The sequence below is a fragment of the Rhinolophus sinicus genome, linkage group LG14 (assembly GCF_036562045.2).
Source record: "Rhinolophus sinicus isolate RSC01 linkage group LG14, ASM3656204v1, whole genome shotgun sequence".
Lineage (NCBI taxonomy): Eukaryota > Metazoa > Chordata > Mammalia > Chiroptera > Rhinolophidae > Rhinolophus > Rhinolophus sinicus.
The window spans coordinates 42,270,482-42,290,524 of NC_133763.1; the positions used below are offsets into that span (position 1 = coordinate 42,270,482).

At 48.4% G+C, this 20,043-nt stretch overlaps 1 long non-coding RNA gene across 1 annotated transcript; it reads left to right on the forward strand.

The window, feature by feature from the left end:
* Positions 1-1,504: 1,504 nt before the first annotated feature.
* On the forward strand, positions 1,505-14,782 carry LOC109446811 (uncharacterized). Its single transcript, XR_012491927.1, has 4 exons — positions 1,505-2,170; positions 10,808-10,923; positions 11,969-12,078; positions 13,329-14,782. It is a non-coding gene; the product is annotated as an uncharacterized LOC109446811 (long non-coding RNA).
* The last annotated feature ends 5,261 nt before the right edge of the window (positions 14,783-20,043 follow it).

The following is a 20,043-nucleotide window of genomic DNA, read 5'->3' on the forward strand; positions in this document are numbered from 1 at the left end:
TTTATTTCCCTGACCAACTCCAAGTGCAACCCCCCTTCTACACACACACACACACACACACACACACACACACACACATTAGAACACAGACTCTGGAGGGGTTTTGTCCCTATGTGTCCTGTGACAGTGTTGAGGCCACAGAGAGGGTTCTCGCTGGATGGCTGTCTTTCCTAAACCACTGCTGCCCCCTCCCTCCAGCACAGCCTGGCTGCAGGGACAGCAGCATTGGGCGCTCGGACTCCACGACTTTGTGGGAGCAGCCCCGTAACTGGCATCACGGGCAAAGACATCTGAGGAGAATGCATTTTCGCCTTAAGTGAAGTGAGGAATCTTTTCTCCAGACTCTACATCTCTCTGTGCTGCCTCGTTTCCTGGGGCCATCTTAGCCCAGCTCTTCCCTCATCTGTGCTGTGAATATGGCAGCCCTTTTGGACAGGAAGGCAAGACGGTGAGAAAGAACAGTGTTCGAGCTGGAACCTGAAGACTTGGGATCGAGCCTGGAGACACTCCCTAACTGTAAGACTGTGGGTTGGTCCCTTGGTCTCTCTGACTCTCAGTGGGCTCATCTGTTCAATGGGGAGAAGAATGCCCTTCTTGTGGGGCAGTTAAGCTCTTAACTACCACCCAATAAACACGAGTATGTAAAAGTGTTTTGTAAACTCAAAAGTGCTAGGTAGGATGAAGACTTATTCTTATTCCCCCACTTTGTCCACTGGTCTCTATTGCAGTCAACAGGATACGCTCCCCAAGGGATCTACTGCAGGGAGGGGGTGGTTGACAAGGATCCCTTGGCTGCAGAGTTAGAGCAACACTCAAACTGCCACCACTTGTGGCTTGGCTCCTGGGGTTCCAGGGATGAGAGCCCAGGGCCCCCCCACAGGTACTCCAATGCCTCCAGCACCACCCTAAAGAGCCAACTCTCACCTGGCTCAGTGCCACTGACAAGTCACATGTGGGTACATCTGCTTGGGAGAAGCAGGGTGATGAACCCTTAGCTGAGAGTCTTGGAAATAAAGACTTTAACTTTCCGACAAGCTAGAAGGTGGTTGGCCTGGGAGAAATTCTGTGGAACATCGACCCACTTTTTTCAACAGGAAACAAAAAGGGGAGGGAACTCTGGATGGGGCATGGGGAGTGGGGGGTGGGGCTGCAAGTGATAGTTTCTCCTGAGAAGGGAGGCAGCAGCCGTTTTGTAGCATACACCCCCCCCATCTCCCCATTACCCAATCAAACGCTAATCTAGGTGCTGCGGTAAAAGGGATTTTGCACACGTGATTCAAGTTCCCAAGCAAATGACTGGAAGGTATGAAGATGACGTTGGGTGGGCCTGACTCAAAGTTGGAAGCTTGTGAAGAAATGGTTTAGGCTTTCCTTGCAGGGACTCAGGCCTGTGACCAGCAGCTTCAGCTCCTGCCTGTGGTTTTCAGCTTGCCCATGACTTTTCCTTCCTTCCTGCCTGCCCCACGGCCCTCGGCCCTGCTTAGCCGGCGCCCCCACACTCACGTAAGCCAATTCCTTGTGCTAAACCCATGTAATCTACTGTCTGACAGAGCGGGCGCCTGCTGGAACACAGTGCAGGCGGAGGCATGGTGTGAACTAGTGGGAAGGTGCATTCAGTGGGAGGGGCCCCGTGGGAGCCCCTGAAGAGGCACCCAAGTCAGGGATGCGTGGGAGGGTGAGCTCTGCCTCTGTCTGCACTTCCCAGTGTTTCTGGAACTCCTGCCATTTTCTGGCTCAGCAGTAAACACAGGTCCCATCACATTTAAACAGTGGGCGAGACAGGCATGGTTACCCCCTCTTAGACACTCAGAGAACTCAAGTGACTGATCACGCAGCCCATAAATGGCAGACCAAGTCCTGTCTGACCCAGCCCCCAGCTGCACTTCCTGTCTCCTAGCTGCCTTTGTAACTATTTAGTGCCTGTGTGTCAGGTGCCTCTCTCCTGTGCCAGGCACCAGTGCTGGGCTGGGCTGGGGACCTAACAGTGAGCAGTCAGATCCTCCCCCCACCTTCACAGAGCTCTGAGTCCAGGGGCCCTCTCTGGAGCACACGCTGGGTAAGGGCTCATGCTGGACCTTCAGAAAGCTTCCAGTTGGAGTCAGCTTTCCTGGCCAGACCTGGTCGTCCTGAGCAATACCCAGGCTCGCAGCCACCAGAAGCTGCAGCAGAGGTAGGTGCTCTGGGCCTGCAGGAAGAGTGGAGAACTCTCGGGACCAGCCAGAAGCCTGGTGGCAGTCCCCAGGGAAGCTTGTTTGGTTGTGTTCCGTGAACGTGAGTCAAACCCCCCATCTGGCTGGGCTGAGCTGAACCCTGATGGTTGTGGAGACGAGCAAGGCTCCTCTCTGCCTGGGAGGAGCCCTGCAGGAGGCAGACGTGTCCATGACACCCTAACGTGCCATGTAAGGAGACCCCTCTGTGGAGAAGCTCAGGGGAGAGAGCAATTTGGTGCTGGGGGTGGGGAGTGAGGTGGGGGGATTCGGAGGGTGGACAGCTTCGGAGCTGGGGGTTAGAAAGAGCATCTGGGGGGCCGGCCTGGTGGCTCAGGAGGTTGGAGCTCCGTGCTCCTAACTCCGAAGGCTGCTGGTTCGATTCCCACATGGGCCAGTGGGCTCTCAACCACAAGGTTGCCGGTTCAATTCCTCGAGTCCTGCAAGGGATGGTGGGCTCCGCCCCCTGCAACTAAGATTGAACACGGCACCTTGAGCTGAGCTGCTGCTGAGCTCCTGGATGGCTCAGATGGTTGGAGTGCGTCCTCTCAACCACAAGGTTGCCGGTTTGACTCCCGCAAGGGATGGTGGGCTGTGCAAGGGATGGTGGGCTGTGCCCCCTGCAACTAGCAACGGCAACTGGACCTGGAGCTGAGCTGCACCCTCCACAACTAAGACTGAAAGGTCAACAACTTGACTTGGAAAAAAGTCCTGGAAGTACACACTGTTCCCCAATAAAGTCCTGTTCCCCTTCCCCAATAAAATCTTTAGAGAAAAAAAAAAGAGCACCTGGAGGGGCAGACCAGAAGAGGGAATGAGATACAGTGATACGAAAGTGTGTAGAAGGTAAGAATCTCAATCTCCAACTCAGGGCTGAGGTGAATCCAAGTTTCTCTATTTTCTAAAGCAGCTTAAATTCTCGTTTGTCTCTATTGCCACCGAGTGGTGAAAATTTAACCTTGTTCACCTTGCGGGGATGGGGGGGAACCCTTATCACCTTCCCTGGGACTGTTTTACGTCCTGGGAGCTTATGGAGATCCAAGAGGTGAGGGTGGGGGTTGGGGGGCGTGGGGTGGTAAGGGCAGGGATGGGGGCAGGGACCTCTGCCTTTGACAACGCTGGTTATCTCAGAAAGCCCCATTCCCAGGCTGGCCCTCAGCCTGGGGCGCCTCTGCTCCTTTCACACCAGTGTGAGGGGGCCACTTGGATGTCTGAGAGTGGCAGGCAGTCTGGTCTCTGAGCACCATATGCTCCAGAGGTTTCCAGGGCCCTCCCTGAGAGGGACTGCCTGTGGAGTAGGCTCCAGGCCACCAAACAGCTCTGGACTTCAGTTTCTCCTGTAGTAAAGGGGACACCAATAAGCATGTGGGGAGAGGAGAGAAAATGAGATGGTAATGATACAGGCCAAATGAAAGGCCTTCTCACTACAGAAATTCTCAGTCTTCTTTCTTTAGTGTTTTAACTCCGTTAGTTTCTTAATCGTAAATACTAGATTGTTTTTAACCTGAATCATAGAAATCTCCTACGCCTGCTTTAGATAATGACCCTAAAACTTGTGATTCATACTTGTTGATTGTAATCATTGAAGCCTAGTGTTCTCTCCTACCCACCCGTTCCGGGCCTAACTCATGGACAATTAACAACACCCGAATGACTCCTTGCATGGATTAATTAAAATCTCTTTTTCCTCATTCGGGGGCCTTGGGGATGTGGAGGATGCCACAGCAAGGTTGCCAGTAGCAACCAAAGAAGCCAACACTGTCTTCTAGGCAGATCTCGAGACTCCTTCCTCTCATCTGAGATCAGATAGGCAGAGAGTTCCATGAATCCCCCCAATAGGTAGGGACAGCTCTATGCCCCTGTCCAACAGGAAGCAGATACAGAAGAAAAGACCTCCTGTCCCTCAACTTCCCATAGAGATTTTATGGGGATCACATCTCTCAAGGGGAAAACAAGGCAGACAGAGACAGACATCAGGTCTCTGCATTCCTGCATAATCCACAGAATGCCGCCCAAAAGACCTCCCCTCTCCACCCAAAACTTCCCCTTTTCATTGTAATTATCTGTCTCTATAGATAATTACAAATGGGTACAAAATACCCAACTAGATTAGACCAGTCATCTGCACCTGGGCAGTAAAGGTCACAACGACCTTCATTTCACCTGGGCCTCATTATACCATCATTATAATATACATATGCCCGGAAGTTCATTAATATTATTGCAACAGACTGAATTCTGGGAAGGAACATGCAAAGTTTAAAAAGATGAGGTAATTGCCTCTTGTCAATCAAGTGGTCCCAAGCCAGGAAAGGAACAGCCCATTCTAGAGAAAAAAGGATAAAAACTCCAAGTCCTCGCCTGTCCAAGCCCTTTGAGCCTCTCTTGAGCCTTGCCTTTGCTCAGGCCCGCTCCAAAGCTCCAAACCCTTTGGAGTGTACTTTCTCTTCTAATAATGGCCCTTGAGCCATTCTCTGTTGCTCAGGTTCGGTCCTATTTCTTTGGAGTGTACTATCTCTTCTAATAAACTACTCTTTCACCACTGTATTTCGATTTCTCTTTCAATTCTTTGCTCGAATCGCCAAGACCCTGGAAACCAAGCTGAGAAGAGCCTACTCCCCATAACTGTAAGGCAAGGGCTGCAGAATTTAGTGCCGGCTGGGACCTTGGTCCCCACAAGGGGTCATTGGTCCCAGCTCGCCGGGCCCTCGGGGTGTGGTTTGAGAGGTCTTGTCCCTCCACGCTGGTGAGGGGGAGGGGTGCTGGGCCACCCCCCTACTGCTCCCTTGGTGCCTCTGTTCTCAGGGCACTGGTTGCTCTTAGGAGTGTGTATGGGGGGAGAGAGGGTGTTGCAGGTGCCCTTAATGGGGTGTTGGGGACCCCGAGACCACTCGCTCAGCAGGCATTCTAGCGCCTTGCAGTGGCTAACCCTGCTGTCTGGAGACTCTAAAGAGCTGGAGTTTATGTCTCTTCCTCACACTCCATGTTCCGAGCTGGGAGAGTGGCTCATTTGTCTCAGTGCTGCATGACTTTCCGGATTATATTTTCAGCCTCGGTTTGACGTCAGTCTCTCGCTGGGTCCCTAGGGACAGGCTTTGTACATTTCCAGGCCATCGGAGCCAGAGCCTCCCCAACCCCGGAGACTCTCCTTGTCCCTACTGCCACCTCTGGCAGCTCCCGAGGCAACAGCGGGCGGGGCTCCTTAGGAGGCCCCTGGATGTAGAAGCAGGAAGGGGCGGCAGCTGGTCCTGAGGTGGTGGGCTGTCCTCTGTGGCCCGTGAGTATGAGGGTGGGAGGGGGGCTAGGCTAGCTGAGCTGGGAGGCAGCAAGCTGTCTCTAGGCTGCTCCTTTGCAGACGCTCCATAGACGGGGCTCTGTCCCACCGTCTAAAAAGACGGAAGGAAGATAAGGAAATGTGAGGACAGAGCGGGAGAGAAGAAAATGGGGGAGGATGGAAGGTATGAGGGAATAGTGGCAGAGGCAGAAGAACGAAACAATAGCCCAACCATAAATTAACATTTGTGCCTTGCTTTCCCATTTACTTACCTCCTTTAATCCTCAAAATGACTCTGCTGTGGATATTGTTCACAGATGGAGAAAAATTGTTGCAGAGAGACTGTTCTTGGCTCACAGTACCTAAAATTCAGCCCAGCTCTGCCCTCAGCTTTTGTTTTCAGAGTGGAAGGGGCAAGATCTGCTCAGAGCTGACTGTAGGAGCACCTAAAACTTCATCACACAGTGGCCCCAAAATACTGACCAGGGCTTGTGTTTGGGGGTATCTCCATCTTGAGCCCATCTTTGAACTTAGACAAGGGGGTTGTCTGTGCCACTCACCCCAGATACAGTCAAGAGTCTTCAGTTCCAGCTTCTGCCCTAACACCTACCATCTGTGTGACTCCAGCAGTCACTTCACCTCTAGAGCTGGGCCTCTGTTTCCTCTCTGTCTTGTACCTGATAAGTTGACCATGGAGAGAATGTATCTTCTCTCTCCGACCCCCCACACTTGGGGCCCAGACACCCATGCTGCTCGTTATCCCAAAGGCTCTCTGGTTAACACCGCCCTCCGCCTTCCCAAACCAGAACCCTTCGTCCGCCTTTACCCATCTCTCGCCCTTATCCCACATTGTGGGGACAGAGCCAGGAGTGCATTTTCCAGGCTCTCGGCCTCACATAGAAAGCTGCTGGCTCAGGTAGTAAATGGCCATCAACTGTGATTGGATGGCCATCAGCTGTGGCTAGTTGACCATCAGCTGTAACCAGTGAGCCATTGGCCACTAATATAGCTGCCGTGGCTACGCTAGCAGGAAAATGGGAGCTAGCAAGGAGATGGTGGCTGAGCCTGCAAGCGGTGTAGTGAGGATTGCGAATGGTGTGGCTCCTGCTTCCTGTGTCTCCAACCCAGTCGCCAGCGAGAATATAGTGGTATGACTCCCCTATCTATGGCTCCGTGGGTGTTCCTTTTTGGCCTCACCGTGTCCTGCGTTCTTATGTGGGGAGCGGGAGCAGAGACCCTGCAGGCCACGCCACGTGACACATGGCGCAGCGAGCAGGGCCTCCCTGCATGACACATCCAGCAACTACCAAGCTGCTGGTCGTGCCTCCTAAATGCCTCCAGAGTCACTGTACACCTGCTTGGTGTTTGGTAGAAGCTGAAGAAGTGTTGGTTCTTTTTCTTTCTTTTTTTTCTTTCCCTCTTTCTTCCACCTCTCCGCACCTCCCCCCCTCCAGTTCAAGCTGTTGTTTCTCAGTCTAGTTGTGTAGGACACAGCTCCCTGGCCCATGCTGGTGTTATGAGCCTTGCGCCCTCCCCCACCCTCTGAGGCAGTGGGTAGCCCGTAGTCAGTCTGCCAGGGTTCTTTTTCTTATGAGCCCTTCTTCCTGCTTTGAAAAGTATCAAGTGATCTGAACATGTGAATTGAATACAATGTGATTCCTGAGCCTCCCTTCTCACTTCTTTACTAGTTACAGTATCCCAACACCCTGCCCAAGGGCTTCTAAACAGCTTCTCACTGTCATCCATTTCCCACTGCCTGGCCCTGCTTTCATTGCCCCCAAGGGGTATGTTGCAGTGCTTAGACATGTGATCTTGGGACTCCAATCCCAGTTCTGCCACTAACTAGCTGTGTGACCTCAACAAGTTATTTAACCTCTCTGTGCTGCAGTCGCCTCACCTGTAAAACGGGAATGATACTAGATATCACTCCTTGTTATGTATGAGAATTACATGAATTTATATACACAAAATGCTTAGCACAGTGCCTGGCAAAAAACAAGTGTTCAACAAATATTAACTTTTGTAACTATTGCCTGGAATATAAAAATAACCTCCTAAACAGTCTTTTTGCTTCCTGTTTTGTCCCCTCCAATGTATTCTCCACTCAGTGGCCAAAGGGCTTTCTCTCTCACTCCCATGTAGGGTTGCCAGATAAAATACAGGGTGCCCAGTTCAAATTTAGCTACATGTCTGGTCTTTTTTATTTGCTAAATCTGGCAACTCCACTCCATGCTTAAAATTTTCCCCTGGTTCTCCATTAGCTTTAAAAGAAAACCTAAGCTTTTTAACATGACATTCAACTTCTGTGATTCAGACTCCTGCGCTCTCTGTTTAATCTCTTCCCTCCCTATTTCTTATCACCTCCAGCCCCTCATCTTATGCTCCAGCCACCTCCAACTGCCTTCTTAAAAACCCATAGGATGGATCTTAGCATTTTGGAGCTAAGAAGAATCATTGGCCACATTTTTACATGAGGAAATTGGGGCCCAGAGAGGTTAAAGACCTACCCAAAGCCACACAGCAGTAAGTGAAGCCTGTGTCTCCCAGGCCAGCGTTCTTGCTAGTACCTTAAATCTTGGTTCTGAAACACTGAATGCCGCACTCAGGCCAGAAGACCCTCTTGGAGCAGCAAACGTTTTAGGTTTAAAATTCCTGACCTCGGAGGACGAGCATGTACTTCATTTAGGGTTTGGGGGATGCGGGAAGGCCGGTCTGCTAGCGCAGAGCAGTTCCCAGGGGCCAGCCTCCGCAAGCTGCGATGGCTGAGAGGCTTTGGGGGGGCAGAGTGATGACCTGGAGGTGTTTGGGGCTCATATAAGGAGCTCCTCAGGGTAAAAGGAAAGTGTTTCTGATCCTCAGGGCTGGGGAAGCAAGGCCCTGTTTCCAGCTCTATTCTTGGGGTTTGGCCTGGAATAGCAATTCCTTTCCCCAAATCGAGGCAGCTAAGAGTGAGGACACATTAGGCTGGGGATTCTAAAATAAGCAGAATAATCCTGGCTGGCCCACAGCTTGTGATGGCCCCAGGGACAAACACAGAGTGAAGGCCATCATGAGAGGAGTGGGGGACACCTTCCCTGCTGGGCTCCCGGGCAGTTCTCACCACTGGACAGTCACCCCCACATCAAACTTCAAGTGGACCCAGTTCCCAGCTGGATCCCCGGGAGGCTTTTTGGCTCTGTTACAACCACTCGATGAAAATATCTCTGTTCATTGCTGGGAACTTGGTCCCACTAATTGACTTGTATCCTGTCCAAAGACTGTGCACATAACCAGCCCAGAATGATGCATCATCTTTAGCAAAAAGATTTATCATGGAATCTGCAGCACCTTCCCATTTGTCTGGAGCAGAAAGAACAAGTCTCCTTGCCAGGAGTCAGTCATCCTTTGTATTCAAAGCAAATTCCTCCATGGTTGGAGGCTTCCTGGGCCCAGGATGAGGCCAGAGGCCAGCTTCCTGGCCATGTTCCCAGAGTCCCGCTGTCTCCCTCTCAAGAATCTCAGCCACAGGCTGCAGGGAGCGAGGTGGAAATGGAGCACTAGGTTTACCAGCCCTGAGTTCTAGAACTGACTCTGCAACCAGCTGGATTGTGACCTTGGGCAAGTCACTTAATACCCTCAGGCTTTTGCTTCTCCGTCTGTAAAACGGAATTGGTGATTCCTGCTTGAACGATCTTATAGCAGACATGGGTGAGGAATCGTTCATCACCTGCCTTGTAGAGAGGCCACATGAATCATGGTTGGATGGATCTGGGTCAAATCCCAATGCTGTTGCTTGGTTATGTCACCCTGGGCAAGTTCCTTAAGTTCTGTAAGCTTTCGTTTGGGCAATGAGGATACTAAGAAGTGTCTACTTCGTAGCGTTGATGTCGGGAAGACAATGAAAAGATGCACAGGAGCCCTTAGAAGGGGGCTGGTGCAGGTCGGGAGTCAAGTCCTAGCAAAGGCTTTTCTTATAATCCCGCCTCCTGGGGAAGACAGGATGTCTGAGTGGTAATGTCGGTTGTGATAAGATCGGCCCACTTCTCACTGAACTGCTCAGAGCTGTAGGTGAGGAAACAGATTTGCAGAGGACTTAGTCACCCAACTTGTCGGTGGCAAAGGTGAGCTTCCAACCCATTGCTAGCTGACTCACGGATCTGTGGTTTTTCTGCCACACCACACTGGCTTATAATATTGTTGGAGAGAGTGAAGATGGTCAAGTGAGAGTATAATTGACAGTGAGGATGCAGAAGCCATGGGGCCTGGTGTTTCTCCCACCCATGCCAACTTTTAGCTGTGTGACCACAGACAAGTCACTCACCCTCTCTGTCTCATGTATGTTAGGTGCTTAGTGCAGTAAATGGTGCACAATGATTGTTCTTGTCGTCATTGCCATTAATGGCAGGCTGTGCTGTGTGAAGGACAGCACCATGGCCAAAAATAAGTACTGGCAGAGTCGCCCCAGGGCATCTCGTGGGCAGGAGGGAGTGGCATTGAATGGGGCTTTGAAGGACAGAAAGGCTTCTGAGGAGCGGAGCCCAGTGGGAGAAGCTTCTAGGCAGGCGGGATGGGGCACAGGAAGGTCCCAGGTGGGACGACTCAGGAAATTCTGGAGCGAATGACACGGAGGCTGGGGACCCGCAAGGAAATGTACACATTCATCTACCCCCAGAGACCACTGCCATTTAACATCACTTTCTGTGTGCCAGACACTTGGTAATCCTTGCCTCTAATTTTCACAACTGTAGGTAACATTGTCCCCTTTTACAGATAAGCAACTGAGGTCTCAATAAGCTCCCCAAGGTCACATGAGGGAGGGACAGAATCGGGTCTGTCTCCAAAGCTGTGCTCTGTCTGCACCACACACCTAACACCGACTAGCGATGAGTGAATTTGTGCTTCCACCTAATGCCCCTGCTATGAGCCGGGGGAGGGGCTTATGGAAACAGATTGGGCACTGTCTCTGGACTCCAGTAGCTGGTGGTCTTGGTAAACACACAGCGTGGGTGCTCTGCTGGTGGTGAAACCCAGAGGAAGTGCGGCCTGCTCACGGGCCTGCACAGGCCTCCCTCGTCAGACTAACTGGTCTCACCTTTGAGGTTGAGGATGGCTATTATGGCCAGTCCGCAGTTGGTGGGGCAGGGGCAGGTGGGGCGCTGTGTCCACAGCTCCATGGAGACTGCATAGGTGATGGATAAGGAAAACGGCTCCCTGGGCCACTCCAGCTGCTACCAGCCTCCACTACGGTGGGTTTCAACCTCCGTGGAGCTTACAGGATATCTGTCCCAAGGTTGGGTGGTGACACAGCCCACTGCTGATGTCTGTGTTTGTTCTCTGTCTCTTTCAGGAATATAATATTTCAAGGCAAGAGTTTCTTTGTCTTCTCTGAATCCGTCTCCTCCGGGACCCTTCACCACTGGCTGCTTGAACCCATGTGACTGAACCATGTGAATCAGCTCTCTGGTAGGCAGCGTCCTATCCTAAGACTTGGCCAGCGTTGCCGCCTCAGCCCACTTCAGTCAGACCACTGTCCCCTCCTGCCCACATACCTGGTCCTGTGCCACAACCTGATATCTCCGAGAATATTCCTTCCCTTCCAAGCGCCAGCTTGGGCCCTCCTCTGCACCTCCTCCTGGAAGCCTTCCCTGACTTCTGCAGCCCACCTTAGACTGAAACATCTCTGGAGCAGACCTTTAACTAGATTCTCTTTTATTTGCTTATCCATATATACCTAAGCAGGGCAGCTCTGTGAGGGCAGGACAGGTCTTTTCCTGCCTTTTCATCACATCCTCAGCACCAAGCAAGAAAGGGCAAAGGACTGGGTGATGTTGGAAGGATTCAGCCGGATGGGGGCAGATCTGGGACATTTTGATCAACAAAGATTTCCAAGGATTACATCTGCCTTTGCTCGACGCTGCAGGACTTGTCATGATTTATTAGCCCCTCTCTCATTTATCAGCCAGGGGACAGGGGCCAACGCCAGTCCTAGCACAGACTAAATGAGCTGTTTTCACCTTCTTGGAGGCCCTAGGACTCCAAGCAGGTGGGATAACCTGGGAGCAAAGGTACCCGAGTCCCTCTCACCAGTCACTCATCTCTGTGGCCCTTGCAGCCACCGCCCAGCGCTGAGGCTGAAATATGTGCAGAGGAGGCTGCTGATGTCACATGCCATCGTTCTGTCCCTAGTGTTGCAAATGACTTGTCATGTGACCTTGGACAAGTCACTTTTCTGCACCTGATTTTTTTCGCCTGACAAAGGTAGCGGCTTAGAGGTGCAGGGGAGGTGCCTTCCAGCTCTGAACTTTTGCTTCTCTGACTCAGAATCAGGGATGTCTCAATCTTCCCAACTAAACATGTCCCTCCCCCGAGAGGCAGCTTGGGGAATCAATAATTCTGTCAGAGCATCCTTGCAGGGAAGCTAGAATGCTGCAGTCTCCTCCCAAGACTGGGCAATTTATCTTTATTCATTGTTCATCCTCATTCTCCCTCTCCTCGTCCCTCCCTCCAGCCCCCTTCACCACCCCACCCCCAACCCAGGATGCTGCAACTTGCGGTGAATGAAGAGTGGCTGGTCATGTGGTCTGGTCACCATGGTGACGGATCCCCGCAGACAAGAAGGTAGGCATCAAAGTCACATGAGAACCCTGGAAAACTGGCTGAGGTATTTATAGTAGCAGGCTGGTGCTTTTATGGAAATGGGTCTATATTTGACTCTGGTATGGAAAGCTCCATGCTGGCCCTGGGGCAAGGCAGGTTTCACATCTGATTCTCCCTCCCGTATCCTGCAGTCGCGGCACACAGCCCCCTCCCTTCCTCTTATGACCTGGCACATTCCCCTCCCCACGCCATACCCAGGTGCTATTGCTCCTACAAGAGCAGACCCCCCCTTCTCTTTACATTGAACAGGCTTCCTTCACTCTGGGAATTTGGGGTCCCAGAATGTTGGGCTTGTGGGCAATTGGGGACACCCTCCTTCACCTCTCCCCTGAGTACCAACAAGAGGAATGTTCTTGCGGCTCTCAGTAGATAGTAGAAGATACTCTGATTACTCAGAGCAGTTGCCACTTCTTTCTTCCTTTGAAGTTGGGAGGTAGCTGCTAAAGGGAGGAAGTATACATTCCAGCACAAGACTTGGAAGGGTTCAGCCACCCAGCCCTCCATGGGTGTTATAGCCATGTTCCAGAAAAGCAAGCTAATGCTAACAGGAGCTGTCATTCATTGAGCACTCACTGGATATATGTTATCTCATTTAAGCCTCACCACACCCAGTAATACAGATACTGCTGTTATCCCCTTTTACAAATGAGGAGAGGAGCTCTGAGTCAGAATGAGAATCTGCATCTGTCTGATTCCACCGTCCAAGCAGAGTGTGTCTGAATGGAGGGTTGGGAGGGGAGGTGGGGACCCAGGAGAGAGAGGTGGAGAGGGGCAGTCCAGAGGAGCAAGGAGAAATGTGTTTTGCTATTTTAATGGATGGGTAAGAATTGCACATCGTCAAAGAAATGAAAGATTAAAACTAAAGTAAGTCCAATACCAAGTTTCCCTTTCCAGGGTCCTCCAGCCCCAGTCCACTCTGCAGAAAAGTCACTGTGGAGTTTCAGCCACTCCCTTTCTAGAGATCTCATGTGCAGATAGAAGCAGATATAGATATATTGAATATACACGGTACAGGTATAAAATTCAAAAGGTATATGATGAAAAGTAAATCTTTTTTTCCATACCTGCCCCCAACCCCGTAGTTCCTTGCTCTAGAGGCAAGCACTAGTATCAGTTTCTTATGTATCGTTCCAGAAATATTTTATGCCTCTACAATACACAAATGGTCACACCCTCTCCACACCATTCTGCATGTTTTTTTCATTTAACAGTGCATTTTGGAGATGTTTCCAAACCAGGAAAAAGAGAGCATACTTGTTCATTTCGATGGCTGCAAAGAATTTCAGTGCATGGAGGTACCATAAATTATTTAAAGAGTTTCTTGTTGATAGACATCTAAATTGTTTCCATTTTTAAAAATTACAAACACTGCTATGAGGAATATCTTTGAAGAATGTCTTTAAACAAACACATGTGCAAAATGAGTCTGTGCTTTTGATAACTATGGTCAATGGGCCGTGGGTATGTGCCTTTGTAATTTTGATAAATATGGTTTAATTATCTTCCACAGAGACTGTACAATTTAACTCTTCTCCCATTAATAGCATGAGTATTATTGATCTTTTTTTTTTAGTGTATTTGCCAACCCAATAGGTAAAAAATTGTATCTCAGTTTTCAATTTGCATTTCTGCATTATGGATGAAATTGAGTATCTTTTTATGTGTGTAAGAACTACTTGTATTTTATTTTCTATGAACTTTCTATTCATATCCTTCTCTCTTTTTCTTACTGATTTTTAGGAACTCTTTGTATATTAAAGAAATACCTCCCCCACTCTTTAAGCAGTCACTGAACAGATATCTCTATTTAAACACCTACCATGTGGCAGGACTTTCTAGGTGTTGAGCATATAGCGTTAGTCTAGTTGGGGAGCAGACAACAAGCAGATAAACGGGAAAGTGAATTGAGTGCAAGATGGTGAGAAGTGATTTGGAGAACAAAACAGAAGGTTAAAGGGAGTGCCTGTGATTATATCATGCTTAGGTCTTCTCCATCCCAAATTATAGTGATTTTTCCCACATTTTAAAAGTACTTTTATGGTTTCATTTAAAAAAATTAGACTTATCAAAGGACAAACTTCTGACTTTAATGATCTTCTCTATTGTATGTTTGTTTCCTATTTCATTAGTTCCTACATTGTCTTTATCATATCCTTCCTTCTGTTTATTTTGGGTCTATTTTCCAAAGTTCTTGAGATGGTTGCTTGGTTCATTGATTTTCAATCTTTCTTCTTTTCTAATGCATCGACTTAAGGCTATAAATATCCCTCTAAATACTGCTTTTGATGCATTCCCGTGACTTATTTTTGTACATGTATTAATCTTGATATATACACAATATTGATATATACACAATATTGGTATAAGGAAAGTATTTAAATTTACTTCCTTTCGAATGGCCAAACCAATACCATTTATTTAAAGTCTGTCTCCCCCTCCATTCACTTGAAATATAATCAGCAACATTTCCTAAATGACTGGATCTGGGTTCATTTCTGGACTTTGTGTTCTGCCTGATGCATTTCTCATAACTAGGCCCATATTGATTTAAAATTATAGCTTTATAATATGCTTTACTCCTGGTGGGCTAATTCCCCACACCGCGCCCATTATTTTCCCTCCTAATTTCCCTGACTATTCTTGTTTCTTTTTCCATAGATCCTTAGAATCAGCTTGTCTGGTTAAAAAGAAAGAAAGAAAAAAACAAAAAACAAGTAACACCTGTTTGCTATTTTCATTGAGTCATTTTAAAACTATAGATTAATTTAGAGAGATTTGACATGTTTACTATGTTTTCTATTCCAATCTAAGAACATGTCTTTTCTTATGTTCAGACCTCTTTTGGGATCTCTCAGTAGCATTCAGATGCTTTCTTTATGTAGACTTTCTATACATCTTTTAATGTTTATTCCTAAGTACTTTTCTTTTTTTGTTTGTGCTATTGTAACTGAAGCATTTCTTATATCTTCTCACGGGTTATTGTATATCTGAAGGTTATGATATTTTGTATGTTAATTTTGCATCCAATCATGTTACCGAATTATATTCTCTTAAGTATTTTTAGTTGTGAATTATTTCTCAAATGAAGTTTTCAGTCTTTAAAAGGAGAGTGCACATTACATTGAAAAAAACCCCAGGATAGGTGGCTATTTCCTAATTCAATGAGTTAATAAGTGTGAGCTGCTTGGCACATTTTATGAGCTACTGGTCACAGCAACAGTGGTAATACAGCTTCGAGTTTACACAGGGTCTTATCTTATTTAATCCTTACGATAACCCCAGGTGGTTAGAGAACAGATTACACTTTCCATTTCCCAGATAAAGAGTCTGAAGGGCAGAGGTATGAAGGGCTTCGTGGAAGGTCACCTGGCAAGGTAGTGCTGGATCAGAACCTGAGTTTATCTGACTCTGTACATCACACTGTCTCAGAAAAAAAGAATGAGGTCAGTCCTTTTGTGAAGTGAAGGGTCCTTTGGAATCACTCATTTTGATTTGTATTCTGGGTGTGCATGCAGAGGTGTATTTAGTTGGGGCACGCCCCCCCCACCCCCCCCAATAAAGACTCTATGGAGTCAAATTCTCCGGGGCAGCTTTCTAGACCACTGAGAGCCAAAGAGCAGAAGACGGGGTCTGTTCTGCATTTGTGTGGCGCTTCTTGTTCCTGTGAAGAGCAGTCCTCTCCTCTTGTCTGTTACCTCAGTTGCCAGCCTCCTGTTGCCGGGGGAGGTGAAGAACCAAGTAGTTCAGAGATCACTTGAGTCACAACGAGGAAGGTGAGGTGGCCAGTGCCATAAAGAATTTGGAGACCCCTCTCTGGTCGTCCAGGGTCTCTGACCCCTTGCTTCTTCTCTCCTCAAATTCCTCCTCCAGTCTCCCCTACCTCCCCCAACCTTGTTCACCACTAGGTTCTGTCAGACCCTAAAGTGACACATCTATTTTACTGGTGAGGGAGTTAAGGTCAGGACTCTCTTGAAGCTGCTGTGAGGTGAATAGAAATTGGGGTCTCCTCTCAGGAAACAGAGATGCTTCTGAAGGGTTCTGGATTGTTACCTCCCATGGAAGCCTACATAGGAGGTCATAATCGTGCTCTAAAACTTTCAATGGCTCCCTATTACCTTCCAACATAAGTAGAGGCTTTCCATCCCGACATGTCAGGCTTCCACTTTAGAGAATCCAACGCGCCTTCTGGCATTATCTCCTGCTGGTCCCCTAAATGACCCAATTGGATCCAGGCCTGTGAGGTTGGCGACACTGCGAATTCCTTCAGGAGCTTGTCCCCGCTTGCTCTCTATTTCTTTACAGTGCTCCTCTAGCTCCAGGGAGGAAACTAAATGGACTTGTGATAGCCATCCCTTCACCTGAAAATTATAATTCCATAAATGCAGCTCCAACTTAAGTTAGCTATTTCGGCAGCCATTTCACATTGTTGCTTCATTTTCATAGCTTAAAATAAACTAAAACTCCAGTAATTTTTCATGTAAACTCTGATGAAGCCGAGCATGATGGATTTTGAGAAAAAACAGAAATGTAACAGGTAATGAACTCAACTGTGCTATTTCTACAAAGATTCTTCCTTGAATCTTTAAATATATATTGAGAAAGAGAGAGTGAGGTAGAGAGACAGAGAGAATCCTATTCCTTGTTCTAAGCAACATAATACGCAGAGCAGAAATCGCACTGAACACCAACTCCAGGTGCTAACAAAGTCCCGTTTTCATTTGCCTTCTCTTATATCTGCATGAAGGCCATCGTTGTCTCCTCACCCCTGGGACTGCTTTGGGGCTTTTGTTAGGCTCTGGCCTATACAGAGGAATGTTATTTAGCTCTGTAACACCTTCCAAATTGTCCTCGTCTGATTTAGAAACCCTGACTCTGAACTCGGCTATAAGCTGACTGAGCTCAGTGCAGTACATGACACAGACTAGTTTTCCCTAAATATGATTTACTTGGATTTCAAAACCCAACTGCTGCCTGTAGGCAGGACCGGGAAGCTCAGAGCTGTAGGAAGGGCTGCCATCCCCCAAGGCTGGCACCAGATGAGCTGGGTTGAAGGGGCAGCTGCCCGCCGTGTCCTGACTCTGCCCTGGGAAGTGCCTTCCCCATTCGTTCAGGTTCTCACGGCTCCCTTCTTCACATATGGCTCGTCTGGACAGGTGACTTTCTAGCCAGTGTGCTTTGCAAGGCAGAGCTTCCCCCTTGGGTTCAAAGTTCTGTTCATACTACCCAAGACCCCAGGACAAAGAGTTCTAGCCTGAAGCACCTCCCCACCCCCCAAGCTCCTGGCCCAGCTCCTCACTATGGTACCATCACCATCATCATCATAGCAGCAAGAGTTTACATGTATTAGGGCCTCACTATGTCCCAGATTGGCTGTTATAAATGCAAAAATCTTTTTATACTGTTATACGTGGAAACTATAAAAAATATAAAATCTGTTATATTTGGAAAAAAATCTCATATAATGCTCAACACTCTATGAGTTAACCCCATTTATATTGTTAACCCCATTTTACAGGCAAGGACACTGAGGCCCTGAGAGGTCCCAAGCTACTGCTAATGGGGTGAGACTAAGAATCCTGGCACCGTGACTGCAGGGGCCCAAGTTTTTAACTACTGCACGGCACTGCTCCCTCACCCGTTTCTCAGGGCTGAGACCTCCGTTTCTCACTCATTTCCTAAGTCAACACCGCACATATGCTCCATGTCTTCTGCTGATTCCAGTGGATTGTAGCCAAGTGGAGTATCAATGGAAAAGCAAATCCCAATTTATTAGGGATGGCAGTCAGGGGCTAGGAAAGAGAGGTAAGGAAAGTGCCATGGATATGGGCCAGCCCTGGAGAAACTTGGAGCTCATGTTTTCCCTTCCAGTTTCCATCTCCCTCAGGGACTTACACCAGCATCAGCCTCTTCCTTCAGGTAAAATTCCACAGGCCCTCGGGGACTGGCTTTCTCCTCAGAGGCCACAACAGGATAACCATCTCTGGCAAAGAACCGCAATCAGCGGAGCATGTTTTCTAAAGATACACTTATCCAGTAACAGAGGCGGGTGGGTACTTTCTTGGCAGCTGACTTTTACTTATTTATTTTTTTATAGGATAAATGCAATTGCTTTCTTTTTTATTATTATTTTCAGGTGTACAAAACAACATAGCGATTAGACATTTCTGCTGTCAGCTGTGTTTAGATTCTGCACCCTAATTGGATGAGTTTGCCCATCCTCTTTGCTGAACTAACACAATTCGTCTGGGAGGATGGGGACCCTATGATGGCTGTGGGAAGAGGCCCGTTTACAGCTCCTACGTCAGGGGTGAGGGCATTCTCAAAGGTGTGAGAGAAGTATGGGGTCACAACCCTCCTGCTACTTCCATCATTATTCAGTAATTTCAGGGCTGTTCCGGTTATTTATTGCTGTGTAGCAAATCACCCTACAGCTTAGCGGCTTAAAACAACGATTATTTTTCTCTCTCTCTCTGTGGGTCATGCATTTGGGAAGGACTCAGCTAAGCAGTTTGTCTCTGCTCCATGCAGCGTCAGCTGGGGAGATTTGACTGGGCTTGGAGTCTGCTTCCAAGAGGACTCACTCTCAAGGCTGGCAAAGTGGGGCTGGCGGTAGGTCAGGCGCTCACCCATGGCTCGGGGCTGGGGGCCTCAGTTCCTCTCCATGTGGGCCTCTCCATGGGGAGCTTGGGCTTCCTCACAGAATTGTAGTTAGGTTCTAAGAGCAAGCACCCCAAGAGAGAGATTGAAAACTACCATTTTCTGATGGCCTGCGTTCAGAAATAGACATGCATCACTTCTCTTGTTCAAGCAGTCACAGATTCAAAGGGAGGGGATATAGCCTTCCCTTCTTGAAGAGAACATGGTCAAAGAATTTGGGGGCGATTTTTAAAGACATCCACACTGGAAAAACTAATAATTGTGCCATGGAGAACAAAGGAAAAGCCATATCTTAGCATCTGTGCGTTTAAGATACTCAGAAACACAAACACAACTAGGTGAACGGCAACTTGGGTTGTTTCCCTGTGTCCTGAGAAAAGCCACAGCCAACATGTCCTTGTACATCTCACTCCTCAACGCATCTGGGGGTAGTGGTCCTGAGGTTCATTTTGGAGAAAGAGAAAAACTAGGAGCATTTCTTCAGGGCCTTTCTTTTCAGGAAGGCAGACTTGGGGAGAAGGCGGAAGGCAACGAAGCTAAGCCTTAGTTCCCCCATTGGCGTGATGGGGAGACTAATCATACTTACCGCGTAATATCATGTTGCACAATTTAAATATATTTCTACAGGCTTGGTAAAAGGAAGAATCAGTTTTCTGACTGTTCAGAGGAGAGACGGTCACTGAGAGCTGCAAGGTTCAAGAAGCCTTTGTGGTGGGAGCCTCTCTTCCCGTTTCCGTCTCAGGGCCTTCACTATGGCTGCATGCCCACTTCTCCATGCGCGCTGTCATCAAGAACAGCTTCCAGGCTTCATCCCCTTTAAGGTGGCTGCAGATTTGGACACTGAGGATTGCCAGTTCCTTCTTGAACTTTTCAGTTTCTTCTGTGATATACATTGTCCTCTCACCTCTTGACTCTTCCTGTCTGTCTCCTTTCCTGACCCTTCTTGCTCCTCCGACACCTTAGAAGTAATCACTGCCCCCTCACCCCAAGCTTCTGTCCTCTTGACCATCTTCTGGGTGCCTCCCCGGAGGGCCATCTTTCCCTCTGCTTCACCACCCCCTTTATATTAATATTTATGACCCCAAGTCTGTATGTCTCCAGCCCTCTTTCCTTGGCTTTATACCCATAGTTCTAACCACACGTCATCTATTCTTTCAGCAAATCTTTATGGAGCGTCCATTCTGTATTGAAAATGGGCATGGTCCCTGCCCTGTGGAACTTACCCATATGCCAAGGTGACCATTATTCAGCAGCCAGTCACACCATTAT